General features: G+C 41.8%; 1 protein-coding gene and 1 long non-coding RNA gene across 2 annotated transcripts in view; both read right to left on the bottom strand.

Moving 5' to 3' along the window:
- TMEM178B (transmembrane protein 178B) overlaps positions 1–17,979 on the bottom strand; it is a 394,534-nt gene that overhangs the window by 208,777 nt on the left and 167,778 nt on the right. The window lies entirely within an intron of this gene.
- The window catches only part of LOC111521544, a 7,711-nt gene continuing 4,489 nt past the window's right edge, over positions 14,758–17,979 (bottom strand). The window contains exons 2-3 of the long non-coding RNA XR_002724985.1: positions 17,270–17,388; positions 14,758–14,930 (exon numbers count right to left, since the gene is read on the bottom strand). This is a non-coding gene — a long non-coding RNA (uncharacterized LOC111521544). The remainder of the gene's footprint in view (positions 14,931–17,269; positions 17,389–17,979) is intronic.

The raw sequence follows: 17,979 nt of genomic DNA, 5'->3' as shown, positions 1-17,979 counted from the left end.
CGAGTAGCTGGGACTACAGGTGCCCGCCACCTCGCCCGGCTAGTTTTTTGTATTTTTAGTAGAGACGGGGTTTCACCGTGTTAGCCAGGATGGTCTCGATCTCCTGACCTCGTGATCCGCCTGTCTCGGCCTTCCAAAGTGCTGGGATTACAGGCTTGAGCCACCGCGCCGGCCTCCAACAGTTTTTTACTGCAAGCAATACATTCATTAATTTTGGATTTCTTTTTAAATAAGAAATATACCGCATTGAGAATTCACAATTATTTTCAGTCACTAAGGCTGATCTGGGGTTATCATTTATATTATTACAAAATGGTCTTTTTAAGTTTAACGAATCCTAAAGCTTTCTTACCATAAAGCCTATATTATCTTTTATTAACTGTCTTAAGCCTAATCTCTATAGTATTTCTGTAATTTTCCAATGGAAATACTCCCAAGCCTGAAGTGATACCTGTGGGGTTTCTCCAAAGTGGCCCCAGTAAGTGTAAAATTCCTCTGATATCTTATGTGGTTTTATCTTTAAAAAGAATATTTTTGTGAATTTTGTTTTATACTCTATATCTAGATTCATTAATTTGAAAATAATTTTTTAAAAATTACTTACCACCTACATAACATTCACTCCAAATCTTCAAGTAAAATAGAAACTTCTAGAAGATGTACCATGTTTATTTCACCATATTCCACATGGGTCCTGGGTTGCCCTGTGCTGCATAAATAAGATTACTTGACTATTGCCTGCTTCCTAAGGATGAGGTAGGGAGATGATTTTACACAAAAGTGTCAGAGTCAGAGATGACCAAAATACAAGGATGGGGAGTGACTTCTGAAATGGTGGTGAGAAGTCTGCAAAATCCTTTTCCCAACAAACAGTGATAGAACTGGGGGAAAAATGGTCAAAAACAACAATATAAAAAGTTTGGACATTGATGAAAGACATACATCAAATTGAAAAACGTTTATCCAAGATCAGTGGGAATCTGCTGGGTTTTAGCTTAGGAGATGTTCCCATCCACCTCTGCCTCCAATGAAACAGTACTTCAATTAAGGTGGAACAAGATAAGAAAATCATCAGCTTTGCTGAGGAAGGCAGCTGGCTTGATCTGGAGTATGTTGCAAAACAAAACAAAGCAATCTCCTGGGCATTGTCATAAACAGTAGCAATCTTGGTGGCAAATAAATGAGGAAAGTCAATGCCAAGGTGAAGCAAGCAACTAAATTGCAGACAAGCTAGACATACAACAAAGAGATCCAGAAAATAAAACATCAGGGTCTTGATACACTCCCATATAACCCTGGTGGTGTGAAAGGCTGCATGCATGTGCAAGGCTGTGCTCACACTCAGGAGAGATCAGAGAGGGCCCCAGATATCCACACACCCCTGAGTGAATGTGAGGCATTGTGCACAGACAGAGGAGACACAAAGGGCAAGAGGGAAAGTAAAAGCCAGGGAGACCTATAAGCTGACTGAACTTTGAATGTATGTCCCAATCCATCCACAGATTCTTCAGCAAGGGATGGAGACTCTACCAGATTAAGGTGTGGGACACAACCTCTGACCAATTGCTGGCTAACCACTAAGCTATGCTGACCTAGAAGCAATCCCTAGAAAACCAGCTTAAAAATAAAAAGGAGAGTAAAGAATTGAGCAGAAACATTAGTAGCTACGTATTGTCGGGGAGACAGACCTTACTTAGCCCAAACAAGTAATTAAACTAACAACAAGCAACAATGACAATCCTCAGGGAAAAATCAGAGCCTAGAGTTCCTATATTATCTAAAATTTCCAGTTTTCACCAAAAATTATGAGATATGCAAAGAAATAGGAAAGTGTGACCCACACTCAGGGGTCAATATAAAATGTCTCTTAAAAAGAAGCAGTCAATATAAAATGTCTCTAAACAGATTCTGGAATCACCAGACAGACTTCAAAGTAACTGCTATAAATATGCTCAAAGAATTAAAGGAAAACATATTTAATGAATTTTTAAAGTATGACAATGACTCATCAAATAGACAGTATCAATAAAAATATTTTTAAACAGAGATTCCAGAGTTGAAAGATATAACAACAAATAAAACTTCATTAGAGAGTTTTAAAGGAGTATATCATATGGCAGAAGAAAGAATAAGCAACTTGAAGATAGGACAATACAAATCATGCAAACTGAAGACCAGAAAGAATAAATACAAATGAAGAACACCTCAGAGAACAGTGGGATACCATCAAGCATACATATAATAGAAGTCCCAGAAGACAAGAAGAGAGAGAAAGGAACAGAAAGTATATTTGAAGAACTAGTGGCCAAAAACTTTCCAAATTTGATGAAAACCGCAAATCAACACATTCAAGAAGCTTAGTAAACTCCAAGCAGGAAAAAACACAAGAATGTCCATACTCAGGCTCATTATAGTCATCAAGAGAAAATTGACTCATCATATATAGGAGAACAATAATCTGATTAATAGTTGACTTCTTATCAGAAACAGTAGACCAGAAGATAGCAGGATGACCTATTTAAAGGCTGAAAGAAAGAAAGAAGAAAATAACTCTTTTGACCAAGAATTCTATATCCAGCAAACTGATCCTTCAAAAATGTGGCAAAATAAAGACATTTCCAGATAATTAAATATGGAGAGATTTCATTGCATCAGATCTGCCTTACAAGAAATAATAAAGGAAGTCCTCAGGCTGAAAGGAAATGACATTGGACTATAACTTTAATCCGTATGAATAAAAAAGAGCACAGAAAGGTAAATATAAATGACTAGGCAAATATTTTTTCTTTTCTCCCCTTAATGCATTTAAAAGGCGTAAGATTTATTATTTAAACCAAGCTTCTCCAACCTGCAGCCCACAGGCCACGTGTGGCCCAGAACACCTTTGAATGTGGCCCAATACAAATTTGTAAACTTTCTTAAAACATTATGAGAATTTTTTTGCGATTTTTTTTTAACTCATCAGCTATTATCAGTGTTAGTGTATTTTATATGTGGCCCAAGACAATTTTCTTCTTCCCATGTGGCCCAGGGAAGTGAAAAGATTGGACACCCCTGCTAAACAATGTTAAACAACAATATAAGAACCATATCTGGTGGTTTATAACATATGAAGATGAAACATATATATATCATGATATATAGATATATACATGATATATATGATATATATATATATCTGAGATAATAATAGCATAAAAGAGAAGAAAGAAATAAAGTTCTATTGGAGCAAAGTTTCCACGTTTTGCCAGAATTAAATTAGTATTAATCTGAAGTAGATTATGATAAACTGAAGATCATAATGTACTCTCTAGAGAAACTACTAAAAAAAATGCAATAAAATACAGGGAAAAATTTTAAAGCAAATAAATAAAATGGTATACTAGAAAATATCTATTAAACTAAACAATAAAGGAAGTAAGAGAGGAACAGATAAGCAAACATGATAGGAGACCATATAGAAAAGAAATAGCAAAACTGCCAATGTAAATCCAACCATATCACTATTTACATGAAATGTGAATGGATGAAACATTCCAATCAAAATGCAGAGACTGTCCATCTAGATTTAAAAGAAAAAATAAATAAATAAAAATTTAAAAATAAAAGACAAAAAGATCCCACTATAAGCTGTGGAGTTTCTTGCCTAGCTGCCTTGCCTCCCCACTCCGTCTTCTGGCTTCACTGTTCTTACAGCACACATATCAGGAACTGAAGAGCTGAAAGTGGAAACTGTCAGAGGGGAGTTTTTGCAGTCAGAGTGGGAATAACTAGAAAGCAGTCTGTGATCTGAGGACTGGATTTTAAAACTTCAATGGTCATTCAGCTCTTAAAAAGAAGCGAACTGTGGAATCCCCACATATTCCAACAGTCATATTCCTGAAAAACATGATGTAACGTGAATTTGAGTATTCAGAAACATAGATCCTACAGATTTTTTGTGTCAATATCTTGAAAATGTAATTCTCAACAGCAAGAACTATTAGGAGGACAGCTTGGACTGAACCTGAAGTTAGAACCAGAGAAAGAAGAAAGTGAGGGGCTTACTTCTTCCATTATAGGGGATCACCAACAACCAGCTAGTTTCCCTGGTTCTGAATTTTCACCTCACCCAGGCTTTCACTACATTTGAAAGAGTTGAGAACTTCATCTTTCTTGAAAAATCTTATTTACCTGCTTCTGCAACATCAGTCTCTTGGGTTTCCTTCCACATCACTGGACATTCCTTTTTAGTCTCCTTTCTTGGATCCTTCCCATTCCCATGACTCTATGTTGGGATGTCTCAATATGAGTTCCTGGGCTGCTCTCATCTGTACCCTTCCTTCAAAGGTGATCTCGTCCAGCACCATATCTGTCAATATCATGCACACTGATCCTGTTCCCCTCAACTCCAGACACAAATATTGTACTGTCCAACTCAGCATCCCAATGTGGATGTCAAATAGGCATTTCTTAGTGTTACATATCTCAGAAATTGATAATTCCATTCTCTCACACCTCACATCCAATCATATCAACAACATCTTGAGAATGTATCCCAAATCCAACTATTTTTCACCTCCACTACTACCTGGTCCAAATCACCATAATCTCTCACCAGGCTAAGTACAATATCCTCCCAACTGGTCCCCTTCCTTCCATCCTTCTCCCTTAAGACAAAATTCTCTACATAGAGGCCAGAGTAGACCTTTCAAATATATATCTTATTATGTCAGTTCCCCATGCAAAACTCTCCAGAGCTTTCCATCACACTGGAAAACATTCAGAGGCTCATCTTGCTGTAGGTTACATGAACTTGACCCTGGCTACACCCTCAACCCTATGCCTTACCACTCTCACCTTCAGCCAACTGTGCTCCAGCCACTCCGGTCTCCTGAGTTACTACACATTCCAAGTACCTCCTGCCTTAGGGCCTTGGCACTTGTTGGCATCACCTGTAAGGCTCTTCCCCCAAGTATCACTTTGGTTTTCCCATTAAATGCATTGAGGTTTGCCCTCATTTCATGGGAGAGCATTTTTCTGATTACTGTGTTAGAAATAAACATTCTTGGTTTATTTTTCTTCATAGCCCTATCCCTTCTTTTAATTTAAGTTTACTTGTTTATGGTCTTCTAATTCTATTGGAATGTATGAGAGCTAAGAATATCTATTTTGTTTACTAGTAAATCCCTAGCATATAGAATATGCCCTCCCACAGGTAGGTTCTTCTTAAATAGTCACTGAATGAATAAATAAGTGAATAGATAGACAGAGGGAGGGACAGATGGATGGATGAAGGGATAGATGGAAGGATGGAGGGATGGATGGAAGGATGGAGGGATAGATGGAAGGTTGGAGCGATGGATGGAAGGATGGAGGGATAGATGAATGGATAGAAGGATGGTTGGATGGATGGAAGGATGGAGGGATAGATGAATGGATGAAAGGATGGATGGATGGATGGATGGATGGATGGATGGATGGATGGATGAGTGGATGGATGGATGGATGGATGGATGGATGGATGGATGGATGGATGGGTGGATGGATGGATGACAGCTTTATCTCATCCCTAGGTATGGGAAATGTAAGTAGCCTCAGCAAAGACCACAGGTCTCTCGATGCCTGATCCATCCTGACCTTTTGCTTTAGTTAGAAGCCCCAAATGGCCAGGTGCAGTGACTCATGCCTGTAATTCCAGCACTTTGTGAGGGCCAAAGTGAGAGGATGGCTGGAGCCCAAGAGTTTGAGACCAGCCTGGGCATCATAGCGAGACCCTGTATCTTAAAAAAAGGCAGGGGTGAGGGACAAATGCCAGTCTGCAGATTCATATCAGTACAGGATTAGGTTTTTTACTCACCCTGAAAAAAAAAAAACTAGAAAAATAAGAATAATATAGTGACTCTTTCATTGAACTGAATTTTTATAACTCTCCTTTATTTTGAGATTGTCCTTATACTTTAAAATTCATGTTAAAGTTCTCATTATTTTACTAAGCAAAAGTGATAGCAAGTGATAACTAGGTTTTGGCAATTTCCTTACTAGTGATCTAATGTTGTGTTCCACTGTTTTAGAGGTAAGTACATTTGTTAATGAAATCAAAGGGTTAGAAACCACTGGTTCTGGTTACTCCTTTTCTGCCTTTTTCCTGTGAGCAAATTCTTTAATAATCGCAAAGTCTTGTAAAATAACAACATGTAAAGTACCCTTGTTCCTTTAAGGCTAGAGTCTGGCCTTGAATTAAGCTGTTTCTCATACTACCTTCACCCCATCCCACCCAGAAGTGGAATTCAACCTCTGTACCCCAGCTCTGCCTCTGACGCCCTGATCCCATTGGCAGAGACCTTGACAAGAGCAGGGAAAAATGAGAAAAAGAGGCAGACCTTGCATCATGCTCCCGAAAACTGTGTGTAAAATAAACCTTTGTATATTAAGTCCCATCTTCCCATTGACCTCATGGTTACTTTTCTTCTTTCTTAGTTGTGTTTCAGGAGACAATGCACCCTAGCACAGTTAAGTTTCTCTCACCTCTACTGAGAACCAGGGATTTGAAACACTCAAGGGAGATAAGGAACTTTTCAGATTGTGAAGTGAAAAATGATTTTATATGGAGAAAGACTGGCCCCGATTCATATATTTCTGTAAGTACAGATTTTTATTTATCACCTGCTATTAAAATGGGGGTCACCTTTACTTAGATTCTGTTATCTAAGAATTGTGTACACTACAAATCACTACTTGACTCAAAAATTACCCATTTTAAATTCTACTTGCAGTAAACAAGGGGTTTTTTGTTTTGTTTGAGACAAATTCTCACTCTTGTCCCCCAGGCTGGAGTGCAATGGTGTAATCTCAGCTCACTGCAACCTCCACCCCCGGGGTTCAAGCCATTCTTCTGACTCAGCCTGCCGAGTAGCTGGGATTACAGGTGTCTGCCGCCATGCCTGGCTAATTTTTGTATTTTTAGTAGAGACGGGTGTCACCATGTTGGCCAGGCTGGTCTCGAACTACTGACCTCAGGTGATCCACCCGCCTCAGCCTACCAGAGTGCTGGGGATTACAGGCGTGAGCTACAGCACCCGGCCAGCAGTAAACAAGCTTTTAATTTCAGGTGAGAAGGAAAGCAATGAGACAAGCAGAGTGCAGGGGGGTGGGGGAGGGTGGGGTGCTTAGCCACTCTCCTGGGAACCCTGAGTAGCACCTGTGAGCAGCTGGGGTCATCTCAGCAAATGAGCTGCCCTTCACCCAGGCAGCCTCGCTGGCATCACCTGTTAGGGCTTACCTCTGAAAGGCCATTTCTTACCGATGCTGCCTCTGTACTTTGGTGGGATGGCTCCACCCTCAGATGCCAATCAAACAAGAGAGAAACTGGCTATTTCTCACTTAGGAAACAAAGCAGATTCAAATACATGTCCTTCCTTTCCACCAGGAAGATTCTCTTCTACTTTACTAGCAGAGTCCGGGCGAGCCCCGCTTTTGACACCTTTTCAAAAAGCAAAACTCCAAACTCATAAAACAAAAAGTTAAAAGTGGGGAAACAGTAAACAGGGAGGCATAATTTTCTTTGCCAAAAGATGTGTAACTTTGCCCTGGGATACAAATGCAGGTTTTGTTATGGAAGGGATCCTAACAAAGGTTCCTAGTGTTAGGAGTCACAACTCATTGTAGAGCCTTCAAAAATGAAGGGGGCCAGGCGCGGTAGCACATGCCTGTAATCCCAGCAGTTTGAGAGGCCAAGGCAGGCCGATCATCTGAGGTTAGGAGTTCGAGATCAGCCTGGCCAATGTGGTGAAACCCTGTCTGTACTAAAAATACCAAAATTTAGCCAGGCATAGTGGTGGGCGCCTGCAATCCCAGCTACTTAGGAGGCTGAAACAGGAGAATCGCTTGAACCTGGGAGGCAGAGGTTGCAGTGAGCTGAGATCACGCCATTGCATTCCAGCCTGGGCAACAAGAGTGGAAAATGTGTATCTAAAATAAAAATAGTATAGAAAAACAGGGACTCAACTAATAAATGTGTAACTTAATGCAGCATTTTTAGAGCACAGCTATTTTGTAAACAAAGATAAACCTGCTACAGGGGATTTAAAAGAGCATAGCATGGAGCTGCTGAAGCTGCAGATTTGCAGATCCAAACACCCCAGAGAAAGCAGGAGCCTGGATCCATCAGGACCCAACACACTGGGCATGCGCAGAGGGAGTTAACGAGAAAGAGTTTAAGGAAGGAATTCTGCATACAGCTGTGTGCAGAATTAAAGGAACCAATAAGGGATGCGGAAGCACGAAGGGACTGGCAACAAGGAGGAAGAAGCAGATACTGCCCCTAGGCCTGAGGAACCAGGGGAGGGAATTGCGTGTGCCTGAGAGCCTGCAGGACCCAGAACTGCAGAAGAGAGGCACACTGTGCACAAGATGTGCCTTAAAGGAGCACAACATTGTAGAACTGTAGACCGGAAGAGGCAGAGGGTGGGGCATGTTCAGATAAAGACTGCCACCTCTTTTGCCCTCTGGTTTTCTGGTGGTGCCTCCCAGTGGCCAAACCCAAGTGGAAGGCAGAAGGCCAGGGAGCTCAGGCAATGCTGTCCGCAGAGGTCAGCCTCCCAGGGCAAGGAGAATGGAGCTGGGGCAAAAGAAGCCAAATCAGCAAAGAGCCCTAGACTGAGACCCAGGACACCTGGTGCTAACTGTGCCACTGCTGTACTGGCTTTCAGACTTTGGACAACAACACATCTAGACTTCTAGGTAAGAGACTACTAGACAGTCTCTGTGGTCTATTTGACTCAATTTCATCCAGGAGTTATATAGATCCAGGAGATATACATATCCAGGAGATGTGTTTAATTAGTAATAACATATCAGTTACTACAGGTATCCCAAAGCTTTCAACCACAGCCCTTCAATCTATGTAACACTGATGTGTTTACTAACTCCAAAAGTCAGACAGACATCAAATCCATGGCACAGAAACTGACCCAAAGAATTCTCATCCTCGTTTCTCAACAACTTCATCACTAGAGTGACGTCTACAGCGTGGCCAGTTTCCCTTGGGGTTATCGAAGAGTTCAAAATTTCACGTGGCTCCCTTGTTTCTTCTGAGAACAGCAAATATGGGGACAATTGGAAGATGAACCATCCTGAACTCCAGAACCTGTGAGGCTGTGCCTGCAGGAGAGAGGGCTCAGACCCCCCAAATAGCAGGAAGAGACCCCAGTCCAGTCCTAACCATTGCAGGCAGCATCTCCTATCGCAAGGGTCTCTTCTCTTTTGCATCCTTCCTATCCATGGACTGGTACCTGCCCCCCACCAGCGAGTGGGGAAAAGATCCTCTGGACAATAGGTCCACACTTCGCTCTCTAATGGCAGGCCTTCTAGTCTTTCCTGTCTCAGTACTGCTAGTGACTTCAGTCCTGTAGCTTTACAAAGTCTTCCTCTAGTTATTTCATAGCATCTTCGGTAGGGACATTAACACATAGTAGAATTGCAACTTTTTAAGCCTTAAGCAAACAGGGATCTTAGAGAAATTTCTCTCTCTTAAGAGGAAAAAAATTAAATGATAAAAGAAAACATCAAGTCGAATGACATTTCAGAGAGATGCAACTTCCCTCTTGCACCCTAGGGACGGTAAAAGGTGAGTTGTCGGGTGCTGCTGAAATCCCCAGGTGAAAAACCCATGGGGATATGACCCGAGAGAAAATGTGGTTTTAAGGTTAAGTCTACTAATAAACCAAAGAAATGCTAGTCTGTTGACCTTGGACTGAGGACCGTGGTTGGGACACAGACACTGTAACAGGTACACTGTGGGGTGGATAAAGTATACCTGGGGTAATAAAGGCTCTAAATTTGTTTTATAAGTTTGCTCTGGAGTTATTACTGTCACTATTTGACTTAATAATTATGGCTTAATGTGTTAATGCTTTTTACTTATGCAGTAATCGTGCAGACTAAGTAGTTGCCTGGGAACTCTGTATCATGCATCTAGTAGGTCCTGGCAATAAATGTTCATTGCAGTATCTCCAGCCACAGAACTTTGGAAGCCATGAGGGTGCACTGCCCTTTCTTCAGACTCTTATGCTCCCCCAGACTGCCTAGTACCATCTTGCATCACACCCTTTTCTGGCCCATTCCCATGTACACATATGATGTGTTTCCCTGCATATCTGTCTGTAATGCACTGTCCAGACCACTCTAGCTGTCATTTTTTAATGCCTCTCTGACTCCTATGGGTGCTTCTGTTTGTTTGGTTGGGTTTTTTGTTTGTTTGTTTGTTTACCTCCAGTATGGAAGTTTCTGGCAAAGAGATTGCATCTTCCTTGGGGACTGAGAGACCCATGCAAGTTAGACTGTGAGCCTCTTGAGATGAAAGTTCTCTCACTCATCACTGTATCCTCAGGGCCCAGCAGAGCCACATGGCCCACAGAAAATGCCTAAGAAGTCTGCAAAATCTGAACTGAGTTTTAGGTACATTGGAGCCTAGCCAACCCTTTAGGGAAACACAGTGTTTCATGCAAAGGAAAAGCCGAGAAAAGGAGTTTTCCTTTCCCACAGCTTGGAGTGCTGAGAAATGCCCTTCTGTTGCAAGGTGGGAAAAGAACAGAGACAATGCTTTGGACCTAAATGCTTTCAGAAAGAAAAACTGTAGTGTGATTAGACCCATTTGATCCTGTCAGATATGAAGAAGGCTTGGGCAAACGATGAGGCCATGCCGGCCAGGGCTCCACTTGGTGGAAACTGTTAAAAGGTAACAGGCAAAGGAAACTGATTTAGTGCATCTTGGGAAGGGGGGATGAGAGAAGAGCCACACGTGGCCAGGTGCTCAGCAGGAGCATCTTGCTATGGAGAGGCTGATTGTGATAAATGTCAAGTAGCCTGGGGGGATTAAAGGAAGGTGAGCACAGAGCCCCCACTTAGCTCCCATGAGAACATCAGACACTCCATCCTGTGTTCTTTCCTTTGAGCTCCTGGAACTAAGCGCTTCTCCCTACTCTGTCATGCTTTCTTTCCTTAGCAATATATTTCCTTCTGGTCCTGTCCCAGTTACACAGAGAGGACATATTTTAGTGGAAATGAGCCTTGATGCTGGAGCCAGACTGCCCAGTTCGAATCCTTCCTTTGCCACTCACTAAATGTGTGACTTTGAACAAGTTACTTAACCTCTCTGCACTTCAAATTTTCTCATCTATAAAGTGGGATAATGATAATAGTACCCACGCATAGGGCTGGTAAGAAGATTCAATAAATTAGTGCATGAGTGCTGTAAAGGTGACCTGCAAGCTCACTGGCCATGTGACTCTCTAAGACTCAGTTTCCATGTCTGTAAAACTAGCTAGTTAATAATAGGCACCTTGCAGGGTATTTGAGAGGATTGGCGGTAATGAATACATTCAATCTAAAATGCCAGGAATACAGCAGTTGCTCAGGAAAAAAAAATAGCTATTTTTATTATTACCAATAGGTAACACTTTAGGCCCCCAAAATATTTCATTTTGGGAGTTCTATTTCTTTAAAAAGAATTCATCTCTACGACATTGGTCTTGTAAGTTTAAATTTTGTTTCCTTAAGGTAAGGAATATCCATGTTGAATTAATCATCTCCACTAAAGCTTGCCTCTGAATTATTAGAATGATATTAGATGAAAGAAAGTCTCACAGTAGATTTAATATGGCCACATAGAATTTCTTTTCAAAATTCTGCTATCTGAAATGCATCTCCAGGGAAAAGATGAAATAGTACCAACAACCATTGGAAAGGCAGAAGACAAGCTTCCCATTTAGAGCAGAGAAAGTTCTCCAAGTGGAAGGAAGCCTCCTTCCATTTTTCCAGACAGCTCCACCCTTGGCCAGGCACATCACAGGAGCCCTTTTCTCATTGGGTCCCATGTAATTACCATCAGGGCAGAGTTCAGTGCCAGCATCCTGCTCACACCCTCCCTGAACTGGGCCTTCTTCTGCCCTTTCACTGTTAACTACTTCTGCCATTTTACCTGTCACCCAGTTCCAAAGTCACTTCCACATTTTCAGGAATCTTTACAGCAGTGTCCCACTCTACCGGTACCAATTTACTGTATAAGTACCTTTTCACGCTGCTGATAAAGACATACCCAAGACTGGGCAATTTATAAAGAAAAAGAGGTTTAATGGATTCACAGTTCCACATGGCTGGGGAGGCCTCCCAATCATGGCAGAAGGCACATCTTACATGGCATCAGGCAAGAGAGAACAAGGACCCACGCAAAAGTGGAAACCCCTGATAAAACCATCATATCTCATGAGACTTATTCACTACCACAAGAACAGTATGGGGGAAACCGCACCCATGATTCAGTGATCTCCCACTGGGTCCCACACATGGCAATTATGGGAGCTACAATTCAAGATGAGATTTGGGTGGGGACACAGTCAAACCATAACAGTCACTCTTCCTCTTCCAGGTAGGACCCTCTTCTATAAGGAACCACCAACATCCAATAGCCCACATTATCTGCAGCTCAGAAATCTCAGCAGGAAACGCTAAAGTCACAATAAGAGAGACCCCAGCTCTGAGCACGCAACAAAATATAATCCATACACTGGCTAAGGATATATCCATCAACAAAGAACTACATATATGACAGCGGTCATCCAGTAAGCTAAGGTTAATTTATTATTGCAGAAAGAAAAATATCTTTCATAAATTGAGGGTAGCCTAAGTGTATAGTGTTTATAAAGCCTACAGTAGTGTATAGAAATGTCCTAGACCTTCGCATTCACTCACCGACTCACCCAGAGCAACTTCCAGTCCTGCAAGCTCCATTCATGCATGGTAAGTGCTCTATACAGAAGTATCATGTTTTGCCTTTTATACCTTACGTTTACTGTACCTTTTCTATATTTAGATACACAAATTCTTATTGGTGTGTACAATTCAGTATAGCAGCGTGCTGTACAGGTTTGTAGCCTGGGAGCGATGGGCTATATCACCTAGCCCAGGTGCGTAGTAGGCTATACTGTCAATGTCTGTGTAAGTACACTCCAGGGTGTTCACACAGCAACAGCACTGCCTAATGACGCATTTCTCAGAACGTATCCCCACCTTTTTTCTTTTTTTTTTTTTTTCTTTTTTTTTTTTTGAGACACAATCTCACTCTCTGAATATCTGATTCATTTATTTCCCAGGCTGGAGCGCAGCGGTGCAATCTTGGCTCACTGCAACCTCTGCCTCCCGGGTTCAAGTGATTCTCTCGTGCCTCACCCTCGTGAGTAGCTGGGATTACAGGCATCTGCCATCACACCTGGCTAACTTTTGTATTTTTAGTGGAGGCGGGGTTTCACCATGTTGGCCAGGCTTGTCTCCAACTCCTCACCTCAAATGATCTACCTGCCTCAGCCTCCCAAAGTGCTGGGATTACAGGCATGAGCTACTGTGCACGGCCACATATCCCCATCTTAAGCCATGCATGGTTATACTTGCAATTTAAGAAACAACTGGCAGGATGCTTTAGAGATGGACTGAAAAAAAAAAGAAAAAGAGGAAGACTGGTCACATATGTATTAACAGAGGATTGAGTGACACGTGACAGGGGAGGACATGTGACAGGGCCTGGAGGGGTGCCAGACATCGGCTCTCATGAGGGTCCTGAGAGCCCCCAATTAATTAAGGTTGCCAGATTTAGATGGAATAAAAAGACCACTCAGTTCAATTTGAATTTCAGATAAGTAACAAATAATTTTTAGTATATGTATATTCCAAGAAATACTTGGAACATACACAAAAAATTTATTCATTGTTTACCTGCTATGCAAATGTAACTTGGCATCCTACACTACCTGACAATCATACCTCTGATATGCCCTGGTATTACAGTTCCCACCTTTTAGAGAATCTGCTAGAAGGTCTCTCCCATTCTTCTTCCTCTGCATCCTCTACTAGAAATACAAAGACAAAGCATGACTCCATCCTCTTTCCCTTTCCCTACTAGCAAAAAGAATGAAAGTCTAAAGAAAATCCCTTCCTCACATGACAGAGGGAGAAGCTATGGATGTCATTTGGAAGCAGCTGAATTCAAACATCTTGAGCAGAACCTGTGATCTGAAGCCCATTTCAGGGTCCCTCGTGGGTCTGGGGATTGACTGCTGTGATAGGGAGGTGACCGGTCTAAAACCGTAGGCAAAAAATCCTAAGTGTGCATTATTTTCCAGGAAGCTTATACAGATAGAGAGACAGAGAGACCTATAGAGAAATATATCCATGTATATAGAGAATTATCTACATCTATATCTGTGTATATATAAATATCTCTATCTACATAGCCATACATCTTAATTTGAATTGTGTGTGTGTTTGTGTAGCGAAAAACCTATAGAAAGAGATACCTATGTATAAAGATAAATATCTATTTCCACACAGCTCTCTCTCTATATATATATATACAGAGAGAGATGTATACATATGTATTCATACACATATATAATTCTGCCAGGATTGTTCCAGATACTGGGAAAAGTCCTATAGTGAAGCAGAGAGACATGTCTCCTGACCCCATGGCACTCACATTCTAGCTGCGGAGATGATCTACAAAGAAGCAAACAAATAACCAGAAGTTTATTTCAGAGAGCAATAAGCTCTTTAAAGAAGGAATGCTTGGTAATGGGGAAAAGAGTGCTGGGGGTGGCTGGACATACTCCCTTACTCAGATCCTACAGCAGCCCCGTAGTCCCTAAGGTGTGCACAGCAGTTATGAGTCTGGCACTCAGGCCCTTCTGTACTCTCACCCCAGCCCCTTTACCAAATCTCATCCTTCATTTCTCCACAGCACAAATTCTCCACCTACACCATGTCTCTTGTTCCCACCTCTATGCCTTCGCTTACCTGCACACACTCTTTTCCGGGTTCCACAAATTTTTTCCAGTTTTTACTCTACGTGATCCGGTTCTCGATCTGCCTCATCCAGGAAGCCATCTCTGGTTTCTCTACCCCTTAAAAAAATACTTAACTTATTTTGAATTCTTAGTGTATAGGCTACAAAGTGTCTTACATATTTAACCAAATTACTTTTAAATCATTTTATTGGAGATCTTCTTGTCTCTCTACCCACATTACAACCCCCAGAGGATGGACGTTACTCCAAATACCCTTTGGTAGTCTCAGAAACATTGTACTGAACCTAATAAATACATGCTGAAATCATGAATGAAAAGATTTGCCACTTGCATCCACATGGGGAAATGGGTCATTATTCTGTAAGTATTTTTCAATTTCATTTTACTCAGGAAGTAATAGATATTTGGTAATACATTTTTATGTGAACTAAAATAAGCATGGCTCCACAGAGATGAACTCTCAGCAAAACATGGACACATTTGCTGCTGGTCTTCAGTAGCTCTCTGGGATCTGGAAGCAACCTGATTCTTATTCAGACTCATCCCCTCAGAAACAAATTTGAACAAAAATAAAAAGTAGTCCTAGGCCTAAGCTAAACAGGCTTTTCCTAAGTCTGTAGAAATCTTAAACACTTACAGGTTTAGCTGGAATTCAGGGGGAAAAAAATCACATCATTTCCCAAACTCTACTATTCCCATCCCTACTCCCAAACCCTTTTCCAGTCTGACGATGGTTCCAGAGTGAGGTCCAAAAGTATTGTTTACATAACAGAAGTGGATTTACATCTGTTTCCACACAATAACATTTCTATCATGGACCATAATGAAATTCACCGGACAAACTTACACAACGAAAAGAATATGGATTTGGAAAAGGTTTGGATGCAGATCGACTCCCAGCATGCCAATTCTCTTGCCTCTATTTCCGCTGAAAAATCTATAGACATTCCTAATTCCTGTGGAGTTCCATCAGGGGAGCTGGCTTATGTATACGATGTGGCTGCATTTGAGCTTAAGGACAAGTGAAAGCGTATGAGCACTATTTGCAGAAACGAGAGAGTTTGCAGGAGAGGATTCTCAGAAGAGAAGGAAAACAGTTCTAAGACCTTGGTGATTTCTCTTCTTGCTGTAAACTCAACAGACCATCAGAGACTTTTTGCTGTGTTTCTCTATTTTGCAAAATGTTCTCAAAAGAAGTCTTAACCTCTACAGCAAAAGTTTAACATTCATTCAGGCCTCTGGACAAAATTATCTGCAAGTGTAAAATGAACAAACCTCCATCCACAAATGTCCTTTCCCAGTTCCACTCCAGAAGCAACCTGGGTTCTGCTTCTGGCTTTTCCACCATTCTGTTTTTCCTCCCTTTCTCAGGAGGCAGCCCACACTGGGAAACCTTCTCACTCCTGGACCCCTCACATGACACTTCTTGGCTCTCCTCCTACCTCTCCTGTGCAGCCTTCTTTTTTTTTTTATTTTTTATTTTTTGTTTGTTTTTTTTTTTTTGGAGACAGAGTTTTGCTCTGTCACGCAGGCCAGAGTTTGGAGTCCAGTGGCGCGATCTCAACTCACTGCAACCTCCGCCTGTGCCTCCCAGGTTCAAGCAATTCTCCTACCTCAGCCTCCAGAGTAACTGGGATTACAGGCGCATGCCACCACGCCTGGCTAATTTTTGTATTTTTAGTAGAGACGGGGTTTTACCATGTTGCCCAGGCTGGTTTCGAACTCCTGAACTCAGGCAGTCTGCCTACCTCAGCCTCTCAAAATGTTAGGATTACAGGCGTGAGCCACCGCGCCCGGCCCTGTGCATCCTTCTTTGTGCCCTTTGCTGAGTTCTTCTTCCCTCTGAAGGCAACCTGTGTTCTCTTCACACCTTCTTCTTTCATCTTGGAAACAAATCCTATTTTATGACTTCACTATCACCTCTATTCCATGACTCTCAAACCTGTATTTTCACTCAATTTTTCACCGATAATCTAGCTCGGGTGCCCACAAGCATCTCCAGCTGGACCTATCATCATCACAGACTCTACGTGCCCCAAACTGACATCATTGTCACCATTCTCATTACTCCTTCTCGCAGCCTTACTAGGTTCTGCCGTCCAGGCTTGAAAGCCTGGAGCCATCCATTTGTTCATTCAACAATTACTCACATGTGTATTTCTTGTGTCCTATAGCCTTTCTAGCCCACTCTAACCAAAATTTTAGCCCCTTTTATTCCAACTCAAAATGTCATCTTCCTTTCTCTCCACTTATCCCAGTCATAGCTACCTTCAAGGCTCAATTTTAGTGCTAAGTCATCTCTCCCTTCTCTGAATGTCTGATGCATTTATTTGCCATAGTATCATCCGGGTACTTAATACAACACTGCTTTGCACAGTTACCTGTTTCATGAGTTATGTTTTACACCATCAGTTATGTTATATAGCCATACTTACAAGCTCTGGATGAAAGGAACTGCGGGGATTTTTTTCAAGGGCCTGCCTACCCTGGCACATAAGTAAATGAGATGATCTTCATGCAATGCTCATCTCAGGGCCTGGTGTCAAATAACAGCCTAAAAATATAGGTTTGAAAAAATAGTAAGAAACACTTGATAAATTGAATAAGACTAAACTGCACAAAATGCTCCCCCAAAATGTGCACAGCTCCAGTTTTGCCTCTTCTACCAGCTCTAGTGGAAGGCTATCAGTACTGGACCATGATGAGGGCAGGCATTGTGGAGGACACAGATACATGGGAGTATTCAGCGGTGGATACATGTTTGGGTCTTGACAGGTCAAGCAAAAATGGTCCACACAGACTTGAATTATTCCAGAAGTGAAATGGAACATGAAAATACACTCGCTACTATTACTTTCCTTCCCCTCATAGTTTTTAATAATACAAATGTTTGGCTTCACCTCTTCTCAGCTCTGTCACTGGCTGCATGGCTGGCAATGAGAATGAGAATGTTCTGCAAAATAGATCTGGTCCCATGGGCCGGTACAGTAGGGGAACCACAAAGAGTGCAGCTGGATTTGAGAAGGAGGAAAGAAGCTGAGACCCAGCGAGGAGAGTGACCTGGTAATGGTCATCCTTCTACTGGCCCAACTTAACCTGAGGTTCCTGCCTCACTCCCCTCTGCTCCCCTCCCTCCAGTCTCCAT

This window comes from Piliocolobus tephrosceles, chromosome 8 (assembly GCF_002776525.5).
Source record: "Piliocolobus tephrosceles isolate RC106 chromosome 8, ASM277652v3, whole genome shotgun sequence".
Taxonomy (NCBI): domain Eukaryota; kingdom Metazoa; phylum Chordata; class Mammalia; order Primates; family Cercopithecidae; genus Piliocolobus; species Piliocolobus tephrosceles.
Note: the sequence above shows the minus strand (reverse complement) of the source record. Positions and strands in the feature narration are given on the sequence as shown.